Source organism: Cajanus cajan, chromosome 1 (genome assembly GCF_000230855.2).
Source record: "Cajanus cajan strain Asha chromosome 1, NIPB_CcT2T_4, whole genome shotgun sequence".
Classification (NCBI taxonomy): Eukaryota; Viridiplantae; Streptophyta; class Magnoliopsida; order Fabales; family Fabaceae; genus Cajanus; species Cajanus cajan.
The window spans coordinates 29,575,752-29,590,148 of NC_138517.1; positions in this window are offsets into that span (position 1 = coordinate 29,575,752).

Sequence of the window (14,397 nt, forward strand, 5' to 3'; positions counted from 1 at the left end):
TTATAGACTTACAAATATTTCCTATTTTATTTGAAACAATTATGAAAATGTATGAGAATTTTTTTTTTTATATTTTAACTAAAAAAGGATTACAATTATGTTTTTTTTTTTTTTTTTTAATTTTGAAATGTGAAATGATAAATTTATTCAATTATTTTTAAACTATTTTTAAAATAAAAATAATTTTTATTAATTTTAAAACATTTAAAGTCTACTATTACTATTTCGAATAATTTATCGTATAAAAATAACTAAATTAAATACAAATTATTGAAATCAAATATTACCCAAAAAAAATAATATTACAAAAGTTAATATACTATTTGATCACTAATATATAGTCGATTCATATTTCACTAGTACTGAGTAGTTATAAGTATCGCGTTATTTTATACTTGTACGAATAAAATATAGGAACTATTAAGATCTATATTGTAGGTCATTTTTTTCCCTAACATAGTTGTGCAATATTAACTAACCATATAAAATTATATTTAAAGTAATAAAATCTTAAGAGAACGATATTTTTTGTAAGAAAAATAATAAAACATCATAAAAATGTTACATATAGTGATATACAAAAAAAATATTATTTTAGGTACACTATATGTAGATATAAATTTATTAGATATATAGTTACATACAATTTTAGTGTTGATTTTGAATGAGATTTAACAATATATCACTATTAGAAAATTGCAAAATAGTAACCGAAATTAGCAACCAAAATTTATCAGTCGCTATTTAGCAACTGATTTAGCGATCGATTATGAATAATCAAAATAGCAACTGATTTAGCGACCAAAATAAGTCGTCGCTAGAAAATCGGTCGTTATTTCGGTCGCTAAATAAGACATTTTTATTTTTTTAGCGACAGAATTAAATTTGGTCGCTAAATAAAAAATTTTAATTTTTATAGTGACAAAATTTAATTCGGTCGCTAAATATTAGTTAAAATTAGCGACATAATTCTATTCAGTCGCTAAATATTAATTAAAATTAGCGATGAAATTGAATTCGGTCACTAAATAATAGTTAAAATTACTGACAGAATTGAATTTGCTCGCTAAATAGTAGTTAAATTTATCAACGTTTTTTTTATCAAAGAAAAAATGTTTCTTTGAATTTTGTTTTTTCAATATATTTATTCATTGAATAAGTGATGATCCAGCAGTTCTTACTCAGGGAATTTTTGGACATAGATTTCAGGTTTTTTTTGAATCATCGTGGTTATATAGTATGAATCTGATGTTTTTTTTAATTGATTCATATGGTCCTAACAAGAGAATTCCTATCAATAATCAAAATTCAGAATAATAATAATAAAGAAGACAGCAGTAAAATCACATTACACACAAATAAAAAAGAAATTAGAAATTTTTATTTTTTTAGCGACGAAATTAAATTCGGTCGCTAAATTAGGAATTTTGATTTTTTAGCGACGGAATTAAATTCGATCACTAAATATTAGTTACAATTAGCGATGGAGTTCTATTCGGTCGCTAAATATTAGTTAAAATTAGTAACAAAATTCTATTCGATCGCTAAATATTAGTTAAAATTAGCGACAAAATTTTATTTGATCGCTAAATAAAACTTAAAAAAATTTATAAATTGCTTAAAAGTGATTATAATATTGTTGTTGAGTATCAATCCAATTTTCTTTTTTTTAAGAGTAAGACATTAATTTATAATAAAAAATATTTATATGCACTCCTACATAATTAATACCAAAAGTTATTTATGTGAAAAAATATTTAGAGGTTTTTTTTTTCTTTTTTTTTTTTTACGATTGGATTTTAAGACATTTTTTTAATTAGAGTATATGAATTTTTTTTTAAAATTTCTTATTTATTTTGATCCATATCTATAATATATATTTATAACATATGATAACTTTATTTTTAAATAAATTTTTATATTTAAATTTTATTGATAGAAGAGATGGGATATCTTAAGGAAAAAAAAGAATTATAACATCCTCTCTTTTTCTAATAGGAAGAGTACAAATGTATTTTCTTAACTATTAGTATTTCTTTATTGTTGTGTGATAAAATTGATTATTTTAAATTATTTTAAATTATTTAACTAGAATCTTATTAATAATTCACTATATGATTTTAATATTTTTGTATAACTAATATCTGATTTTAAACTTGATATGAAAATATTATGATATAACTAGATAAGATTTTAAATTAGTATTTTATTAATAGTTGATAATTAGAAAATAAAACAAGGATAAATAAATTTTTTGAATTTTATATCTTAGATTTAAGATGAATAAATATATTAAGTTAATTAATAATTTATTTAAAATGTTAAAATTTAATTTATAAAAATAATATTTTAAAAGAGAAGGGTTATAATAACATCGGTGTAACTTTTACTAAGTATTACATCGCTCAATAACTTTATATTAAATGTGAATTTTATAAATTCAATCGTTAGATTGAAAACTTTTTACTCTTAGATCATATATACAAAATTTTATATGAATTCAAGATAATTTGATACTTCATTCTTGTAAAACAAAATTGACGTAATATATACATTTCAAATAAAATTTGAGCACTTTGATTACTTTTAAGTTGTTGTTCAATTTTAACAAAAATTGATATAAATATATAAAGTGATATGAACTTTCAATCTAACGGTTGGATTTACAAAATTCACATTTAATATAAAGTTATTGAGCGGTGTAATACTTAGTAAAAGTTATACCAGTGTTATCATAACCCTTCTCATTTTAAAATATATAAATTATTACTTAAACTTTTAAATTTATAATAAATAATTTAAATTGTATCATAAAATTAATTTTAAATAGAAATAAGTAGATTGTTAATTAGATTCTTTTTAAATATAAAATTTTATCATTTGAAGTATTAAAAACATGTTATTAGATTCTTTTTATATAATGTGTTGCAATATCATTTTGGATAAGTATTTTAATACATATAATATTTAACAGATTTATTTTTTTACCAACATATTCAATAGGTTTATACTTTGAATTACTCGAATTTTGTTTTTATTTATAACATGGTCGAATAAATTTTCAGTCATTTACGTATGTCAAGTGTTATAATGCATAAAATAAATATTTTACAAATCAAAGTAATATTTACTTTATCTTTTTTAATTTCAAATTTTAATTAATGTGATGATTTATAATAAGATCAACAAATATATTAAACTAATTATTGTATTCATTAATTTATAAATTTTCTTAGATCGACCTTTTCTAATATAAATTAAAACTAACAATAACTTGAAATTATAAAAATAAACTTAAACTCATTAAACTAATATATTTATAATTATTTTTTATTGTACCGCTATTTTGTATATTAATGAAATTCATTGGTATAGTAACTAACTGTTAGTATTAAAAGGTAAAAGAGTGGGGATCAATTTTCATGTTTTTATATTTGGTTATAGACTTACAAATATTTCCTATTTTATTTGAAACAATTATGAAAATGTATGAGAAGTTTTTTGTATTTTAATTAAAAAAGGATTACAATTATGTTAAAAAAAATTATTTTGAAATGTGAAATGATAAATTAGTTCAATTATTTTTAAAATAAAAATAAATTTTATTCATTTTAAAATATTTAAAGTTTAGTATTACTATTGGAATAATTAAGTGTATAAAAATAACTAAATTAAATATAAACTATTGAAATCAAATATTACCCAAAAAACAATATTACAAAAGATAATATACTATTTGATCACTAATATATAGTCAATTTATATTTCACTAGTACTTATGTAAGGGTAGTTATAAGTATTGAGTTATTTTATACTTGTACCAATAAAATATACTAAGTGTGGAAGGCACTTCCATTAATCTTCCTTCCATGCTTAGAGAGCCCTACAGACCCCAAGAAGTTTACACTTCTTCATCGGTCAAAGATTTTAGACGTTGTAGTTTCTTACAACATTCTGAGGGATATTCAGACGTAGTGGTTTACTGCATTTGCTTTGCTACTGTGGTTCTAATTCTACAGAGTGGTATATGTATGAATATTCTAGTGCATCAAATGTGATCTACTTTTATATAGAATATGCTTTGTTTGAGTAGACAAGATGATACCTGTATTACCTATACCAGTCATTCTCCTTCCTTGCTCTTCAGGTTTCCTTTGTCCTTGTTCTTCGATGGATCTTTATGTACCCTTGCATTGTTAGATGCTCAACCCAAGGGGTCAAGCTTTGATACCAATTGAAGTTAGCGGAAAAACACATAGAAAGGGGGGTTGAATATCTGTGTGTGAGTACGAAGGAATTTTAAAATCTTTTTTCGCAAGAGTTGTAACAGCCCAATTTTCACTGGGTCAAGAGCCCAATTAAGGAGGTTTAGTAGCCCAGAACGGGCCGTTCCAAATTATTAAATAGACCTACTTTTGGTAGCCCAGAACGGGCCGTTCCAAACCATTAAATTTGCCTACGATTCTTAGGTGAGAACGGGCCATTCCGGAGGTGAGAACGGGCCGTTCTGAAATATGACCGTTGTGACTATTAAATGCACCCCAGAACGGGCCGTTCTGGTTTGAGAACGGGCCATTCTGGATGTGATTTTTGCCCATGATTTAAGGGTCCAGAACGAGCCGTTCTGGATTTGGAACAGGCCGTTCTGGTGGAGCCTGATGCCTATAAATTGCGCTCTCTGCCACTCCCAAAAAGCACACCTCTCATTTTCTGATTTCTTTTCTTCTGCTCTCTCTTCTTTCCCTCTACTTTCTGCTTCAGATCGAGGGAAACCCAGCGAGGGAGACCAACCAGATCTTGTGTAGGTTCAGCTTCTACATATCAAGGTACGGGGGAAAAAGGAATTATTTATATGTAGAGTTACATGATGGAATTGGGTAGAGGAAGAGTCCCTTAGGATTATGAATAATTTTATAATTATTTTTTTTTGGAGAATTATTGATCTGATGTGATTCTGTATATAATTAGGACTACGAATATATGATTTATTTGTAAAAATGATGCTCTGGGAGAGAGAACAAAATTATAGAAAAGTGTCTGTAGGCTAGGTTTTGGAAAAATTGGATTATTTCTGTTTGAGAAATTGATGATCCCATTTGATTCAGTATATGTTGAGGATGAGAAATATATATGTAATTTGTAAGAATGATGATCTGGGAGAGAGAACGAAATTGTAGAAAAGTTCCTGTGAGTTAGGTTTTGGAATAATTGGGGATTTTACCATTTACGTTAAGATTATATTAAATTGCTAATTCTATTGATTATTATATTAATTTATGAATGTTATTGTTATATTATTTGATAAAATTGATGATCTAGATGAGGATTCATGGTGAATTACTTGAGGGGTATGCGAACCACTATTTTGTGTGGATTGTGTATGTATTGTGGAATTGAGATGTGGATGTGGATGTGGATGTGAATGAGAATGTGATTGTGGTTCCTCACACTTGTGACCAGGGGTGGCACGACCTTAGGCAAGAAATGCTATAGGCGTGACCTTGGCATAGTATGGGATGGGTGATTCATCATGCTTATGTCGGGGGTGGCACGACCTCGAGCAAGAGATGTTGCAGGCGTGACCTTGGCACAGTGTAGGATGTGTGATTTCTCATGCTTATGTCGGGGGTGGCACGACCTTAGGCAAGAGATGCTACAGGCGTGACCTTGGCATAGGATGGGATGTGTGAGGCAATTAATGCTTATGTCGGGGTGGCACGACCTCGAGCAAGAGATGCTACAGGCGTGACCTTGACATAGGGTTAATTGTAAGATTTGTGTGGATTGTGATGGATTGGTGTAATTGTGAATTGAGATGTGAAGATGAATGATTGATAGAATGATGATATATCTATAGAAAAGCTTGTAAATAACATTCTAAGTTATGATGAAATGATGTGAATTTCTTTGTGTGCTTTATATAGAAATGTTTTATTTTCTCACTGTACAATTTGTGGATGTTTTAGGTGAGGAAGATCCAGCTGTGTGTGGCATCTAGAATGTCAACCGTTGAGTTGTGGGTGTGCTCTGATATTGTGACATCGGGGCAGAGAATTCTAGGATAAATTTTTATATGTATTTAGAGTTATAACTTCTCTTTTAAAAGCAATTTGTAAACTTTCAAGTTTTACCTTTTAAATTTCATTTTTAATTATTTTGGTTATTTATGAAGGTTTTATGTGAACCCTTTTACCAACGTTGAATATTTTATTCTTTAGTTTATTTACAAGATTTATTTATATATGTGTTGGAGATAGTAAGGGTGTCACATTTAGTGGTATCAGAGCAGGTCGATCCAATCGGCCGTGAGTTATGAGTCTACTATGCTTGTTTGGTAGATGAATGATAGAATGAATTGATTGTGGAATTTATTGATATGCTAGTATGATGATTGATTTTGTTTGTTGTTATTTAATTGTGTGTACTCTAACAATGTTTTGCATTATGATGAGGATAATGATGATGTTTCCCTTGTGTTGTTAGTGTTGTGCTTACTTGTGTATTATTTTCTCAGAATTTGGCTGAAAGACATGATATAGCTTAGTTGATGCTATTCATGATTTTTTATTTATTTTTATACTTCTTGCTTATGTAAGAAGTAGTGGTTGAGTAGTATCACTCGTGTTGCGAGCATATGTACCAGTAGTAGTGGATGAAGCCTTGTGCTAACCAACTAGAAATTATTAGAATCTTGGATGTGGGTAAGACATTGATTTGTCAAGTGTATTGAGAGTTTATGGTTGATGGAGTTTCTGGAATTTATAGTTTTAGTGATTGAATCCAAGGAAGTTGTATCTTGAGAATTGGAAGTTTTGATATTCTTGATGAGAAAGTGAAATGTTGGTATTTTTCTCGAGTGTTGGTGTTTTTTAACCTTTTATGGTTTAAGTAACATGTGAGTTTTATTTTCTAAGTCTGTTGTGCTAGATATGTGAGTTGTTTTCGTTTAGGATTGTAGTGGGAAGCTTGAATAAGAAGTTGAGGTGTGAGTTTGGAAGGATTGATGTATTTTTGTGGCTTTAGATATATTGATACACTATTGTTGTCTGGTGTAGAAGATATTTTCGCTGCAGTTTTATTGTGCCAGTATGAGTACCGTATTGACATAATTAGATTTTGTGGTCTTCATGAAAGTTATAGCCTTTGATGTTATCTTTCCAATGGAACTGGAATTAGGTAAATTGGAGATCTAGAACTCTAGTTATAGCTACTTTGGTTATTAGAGGTTTAGTTGTAAGCGCTGATTATATCTGTTGTAATTTTTGAATTTTTAGCTAAGAATATGATCTTTTTAGAATCTCATGTCTTCATAAGAGTTGTAGCTTATTCTCTTAGCTTTCTTTGGAGATAGAGTTGAGATCAGTTGGATGAGTATAACTCTCTAGGTATCAATTTCTTTAACAGTTGTTGACTGGATTTGTACGGTATCATGATGTTTTGAGTTGTTAGGCAGTGCAAGGATAAAAACCGATTTTGTCATGATGTTCTGAGATGTTGTAATGTGGATTGAGAGGTTGTTTAAGGTTGTATGATGCTATGTGGTAAAGTTGGTTCATGTACATGCTATATGGAATAAATGGTGATTGATTCCTACATGCTTAGCGATGATATATATTGAATGATTGAAGTAGGTATTCTAATATGATTTGTTATGTATTTATGTTTATATGTGGATAGATGACCTTAGGGATCAATTAGTGAATGTCGTGTGTATGACACCCTTACTACCCCAACACATATATTGTAATAATGAAAACTTAACAAAAACAATTTTCAATTTCGGTAAAAGGGTTCACATGAGAATTTTCAAAATTATTCTTCAATAACCACAACGATAAAAATGAAACGTGAGAGTTTACAAATGATTTTCAAAAATAATATTTACAATTCTAATTCCATATAACAATCTATGTCCTAAAGAAAATCCTCTGCCCCGATGTCACAATTTCAGAGCATAACCACAACTCAACCGTTAGCATTCTAGATGTCACTCGTAGTCGGATCTTCCTCACCTAAAATATCCACAAATTGCACGGTGAGAAAAGAAAACATCTATATATATAGCACATAAGAAAACACAACATATTATCTCATTATAACTTAATATTCATAAATATTTCAACATATCGTATTTCAATCAATCATACATCGTCATCACGTCATAATTCTCAATCACACCAATCATCACAAATCTTGCACTTCACACTATGCCAAGGTCACGCTACCCATTTAACAATCTCAGGCCGTGCTCACCCCTGATATAACACTGTGCCAAGGTCACGTTATCCCTATCCCAAGGTCGTGCTCACCCTTGACATGTTAACCAAGCTCACGATACCCACGTAACAATCCAGAGCCGTGCTCACCCCTGATATAACACTGTGCCAAGGTCACGTTATCCCTATTTCAGGGCCGTGCTCACCCCTGACATGTTAACCAAGGTCACGATACTCATGTAACAATCCAGAGTCGTGCTCACCCCTGATATAACACTATGCCAAGGTCACGTTATCCCTAACCTAGGGTCGTGCTCACCCCTGACATGTTAACCAAGGTGACGATACTCATGTAACAATCTCGGGCCGTGCTCACCCCTGGTCATAGGTGTGAAGAACCACAATCACATCTCATTCACATCCACATTCACATTCACATCCACATCCACATCCACATCCACATCCACATCCACATCCACATCTCAATTCCACAATACATACACAATCCACACAAAATGGTGATTCACATACCCCTCAAGTAATTCATCATCTAGATCATCAAATAATATAACAATAACATTCATAAACTAATATAACAAACAACAGAATTATCAATTTAATATAATTTTAACGTAAACAGTAAAATCCCCAATTGTTCCAAAACCTAATTCACAGGCACTTTTCTACAATTTCGTTCTCCCTCTCAGATCATCATTCTTACAAATTATTAGCATATCTATAATCCTCAACACATATAGAATCTAATGGGATCCTCAATTTCTCAAACAGAAATCATCCAATTTTTCACAACCTAACTTACAGGCACTTTTCTATAATTTTGTTCTCTCTCCCAGAGCATCATTTTTTACAAGTTAAACATATATTCGTAATCCTAAATATATATAGAATCACATAAGATAATTAATCCTCCAAACAGAAATAATTATAAAATTATTCATAACTCTAAGGGCTCTTCCTCTACCCAATTCCCTCATGTAACTCTACATATAAATAATCTCCTTTTCCCCCGTACCTGGATAAATAGGAACTCGGGCAGAACCTCCTCCTCTTTTTCCTTAAATAAGGATCGGAACTAAAACTGGAGCAGAACCTCATCCTCTGAGTTCCCCTTGGTCTTCAGAGAGAAGAAGAGGAACGAAAGAGAGAACAAAAGAGAAGAGAGAGTGAGAATGAGAGGTGTGTAGAAATGAGAGGATTTGAGGCCTATTTATAGGATTTTTCGCCCACCTACCACGACGGCCCGTTCCAAAATCGGAACGGCCCGTTCTGGGCCCTTCAAACCTACGTAAATTTTTCAACTGGAACGGCCCGTTCTCAAACCTAGCAGAACGGCCCGTTCTAATTCCAGAACGACCCGTTCTCCAAACCAGAACGACCCGTTCTGCTTCTACAATTTTGGCCATACTCACTATTCCAGAACGGCCTGTTTCAAAATTGAAACGGCCTGTTCTGGGCCACGAATTGGGCCTTTGGCCCACAAAAAATAGGCTGTTACAATACTCCCCTCCTTTAAGAAATTTCATCCCCGAAATTTTTGTAATGGTAGACTTCTCTCTTCTTACTTTCTATTCCTTATGAAACCTCACTACGTTACTGATATACAACTCTATCAATTTTATCAAAGGATTTCTAAGGGTAAGACATATAAACTTGGCGAGTCTATCCACTGAAACACAAATAAAATCAATCTCTTAAGCGTCTTAGACAAACCTACCACTAAGGTCTATCCACTCACCATCTCACTTCCAAAATAGAGCGTCTAAGTGCTACAAAATTCTTAAAGATTTCTAGTATGCTAACCACAAGTATACAATTGCTTTACTCCTCTCTTCATCTTAGGTCACTACACTTCCGCTGCGCTACTCTGATACATCGTAGTAGCTCTTAAATGAATGCTAAAAGTACTCTTACGTTCTTTTTCTAAGATCATCCATTAATTCACTAGTCACTTTCAACATAATCAATTCAATGCTCCTAAGGATAATCTCACACACCAAGCATAAGTCTTTAAATTCTTCAATCAAATCTAATCCTTAAATCATCAAAAATGATATATCAGAGGTTATCATAATCAAGGCATCTGCCACAATATTAGTTTTACTTCTATGATCATTTCTAAAGATCAAGCACCTAAGCGTAAGTTCACTAGGTATACATATCAGATCTCTAATTTCACCACTCCATCTACACCCAAGTCAAATTCTTATCCATCACCTTATCCTATAGCGTCATATCTTGTCCACAAAGTTATGCCTCTCCAATTTCCTTCAACAATCCATTCATTACTCAAGTCATACTTAGTCTCACACTACTAAGGGTAACCTTATAAGCCAAACTTAAATCTCTAATTTGAGCCAAAAGGATTCATCTCTCTAATCATAAGGAAAGATAAATATAAAGGTTTCCTACACAAAACATCGGTCACCACAATGACTTTACTCAAATAACAACTAAGTTTGAAATATTAGTCCTCCAGAAAGTTAAATTATCGCTTTTGTCTAATAATTAACTCCTTCAGTCAACCAATAATTAAGGCTCTAATTATCAATAAATACCTCAAGCTTAGATTCATATAGGCAGTATCTCTAAATATTACAACTGCTAACTTAAAAAATCATAGGTAAGGTAATTCCTCTAATGAGTTTTCAATTGCCTAGAATCACAAGCTACTACCTTTCCTTCTTGCATCAACACTCCACCCAAACCTATCTTAGAAACATCAACCCATACCACAAAAGGCTTACTAAGATTGGCCAATGCTCACACTAGTGCACTAGTCAATCTTTCCTTAAGAATTTGGAAACTACTCTCACACTTACTATCTCACACAAAAATAACACTCTTCTTACTCAATCTGCTCAAAGGTAGTGCTATCTTAGAAAGTTACTCAATCAATATCCAACAACAATGAGCTAATCCAAGACACTCATAACCTCGCTAATAGACTCAAGTATCTCTCACTTAAGCACAACTTCTATCTTAGATAGATCTACGTTTTACCTCCACAAGAAATTACATGGCTTAGAAAACTCTTCTTATACAACCAAAATTCATACTTAGATAACTTAGCCTAAAGCTATCTTGGATAAATCCTCACTCTTAATTCCAATTTGATGATAGCACACCTTAAGGTCAACCTTACTGAACACCCGCTAATTGATCCATAAGGTCATCTATCCTCATATCAACATACATGCATATCAAATCATATTAGAATACCTATTTAAACCTTTATATATATCATTCCCAATCATATATATGAATCTATCACTATTTTACACCATATAACATGTGCATGAACTTAACTTTACCACATAGCATCATACAACCTTTAACAACCTTACAATCCACATGACAACACCTAAGAACATCATAACAAAATCATTTTTATCCTTGCATTGCCTAGTAACTCAAAAACATCATGATAACATATACCTCCCTAAGCATGTATGAATTGATCATCTTTTACACCATGAACCAATCATATCATTTTAATCAACCTTTCAATGACCAAACCTCAAAACATCACCAAATCCATTTTTAACCTTGTTATGCCTAAAATCTCAAAAACATTCATAACAGCATATATCTACCTGACACATAGAGTTATATTCATCCAAATGATTTCAAACCTATCTCAAAAGAAAGCTAAAAAAAATAAGCTACAACTTTTATGAAAACATAAGATTCCCAAAAGATCATTTTCTTAGCTAAAAGTTCAAAAAAAATCACCACAAATGTATTCCGCTCTTACAACTAAACTTCTGATCACCAAAGCATTTATAACTAAAGTTCTAGACCTCTGTTTTATGTTATTCCAGTTTCATTGGAAAGATAATATCCAAAGCCACAACTTTCATGAAAACCACAACATCTAATTCTGTCAATAAGATACTCATACTGGCACAACAAAACTGTAGTGAAAATATCTTCTACACCAAACAACAATAGTGTATGCCACAAACTACCTCGACTCTTTCCAAACTCACACCTCAATTTCTCATTCAAGTCTCTCACTACTATCCTCAATGAAAACAACTCACATGCTACCTAAACCATAAATAGTTAACATGCCAGTACTAACACTCAAGGGAATTACCGTCATTTCAATCTCTCACCAAGGAGACAATCACCTTAGATTCAACCGCTACAACTATAGATGTCAGAAACTCCACCAATCGCAAATTCTTAGTACACTCGACAAATCAATGTATCACTTACATCTAAAGTTCTAGTTGGCTAGCACAAGGCTTCGTTCACTATTAATGGAACATGTGTTCGCAACACGAGCGATACTATTTAACCACTACTTCTTACATTAGTAAGAAATATCAAAACCAATGAGTAATCATCAACTAAGCTATATCATGTCTTCCAAATAAATCCTAAGAACACAATGCACACAAATAAACAAACAAAATCAATCATCACATTAGCACATCAATAAGTTACAATCAAATCATCACATTACTCATCTACCAAACAAGCATAGTAGACTCATAACTCACGGCCGATTGGATCGACCTGTTCTGATACCACAAAATATGACACCCTTACTACCCCAACACATATATTGTAATAATGAAAACTTAACAAAAACAATTTTCAATTTCGGTAAAAGGGTTCACATGAGAATCTTCAAATATATTCTTCAATAACCACAACGATAAAAATGAAACGTGAGAGTTTACAAATGATTTTCAAAAATAATATTTACAATTCTAATTCCATATAACAATCTATGTCCTAAAGAAAATCCTCTGCCCCGATGTCACAATATCATAGCATAACCACAACTCAACCGTTAGCATTCTAGATGTCACTCGTAGTCGGATCTTCCTCACCTAAAACATCCACAAATCGCACGGTGAGAAGAGAAAACATCTATATATATAGCACATAAGAAAACACAACATATTATCTCATTATAACTTAATATTCATAAATATTTCAACATATCGTATTTCAATCAATCATACATCGTCATCACGTCATAATTCTCAATCACACCAATCATCACAAATCTTGCACTTCACACTATGCCAAGGTCACGCTACCCATTTAACAATCTCAGGCCGTGCTCACCCCTGATATAACACTGTGCCAAGGTCACGTTATCCCTATCCCAGGGTCGTGCTCACCCTTGACATGTTAACCAAGGTCACGATACCCACGTACCAATCCAGAGCCGTGCTCACCCCTGATATAACATTGTGCCAAGGTCACGTTATCCCTATTCCAGGGCCGTGCTCACCCCTGACATGTTAACCAAGGTCACGATACTCATGTAACAATCCAGAGCCGTGCTCACCCCTGATATAACACTATGCCAAGGTCACGTTATCCCTAACCTAGGGTCGTGCTCACCCCTGACATGTTAACCAAGGTCACGATACTCATGTAACAATCTCGGGCCGTGCTCACCCCTGGTCATAGTTGTGAAGAACCACAATCACATCTCATTCACATCCACATTCACATTCACATCCACATCCACATCCACATCCACATCCACATCCACATCTCAATTCCACAATACATACACAATCCACACAAAATGGTGATTCACATACCCCTCAAGTAATTCATCATCTAGATCATCAAATAATATAACAATAACATTCATAAACTAATATAACAAACAACAGAATTATCAATTTAATATAATTTTAACGTAAACAGTAAAATCCCCAATTGTTCCAAAACCTAATTCACAGGCACTTTTCTACAATTTCGTTCTCCCTCTCAGATCATCATTCTTACAAATTATTAGCATATCTATAATCCTCAACACATATAGAATCTAATGGGATCCTCAATTTCTCAAACAGAAATCATCCAATTTTTCACAACCTAACTTACAGGCACTTTTCTATAATTTTGTTCTCTCTCCCAGAGCATCATTTTTTACAAGTTAAACATATATTCGTAATCCTAAATATATATAGAATCACATAAGATAATTAATCCTCCAAACAGAAATAATTACAAAATTATTCATAACTCTAAGGGCTCTTCCTCTACCCAATTCCCTCATGTAACTCTACATATAAATAATCTCCTTTTCCCCCGTACCTGGATAAATAGGAACTCGGGCAGAACCTCCTCCTCTTTTTCCTTAAATAAGGATCGAAACTAAAACTGGAGCAGAACCTCATCC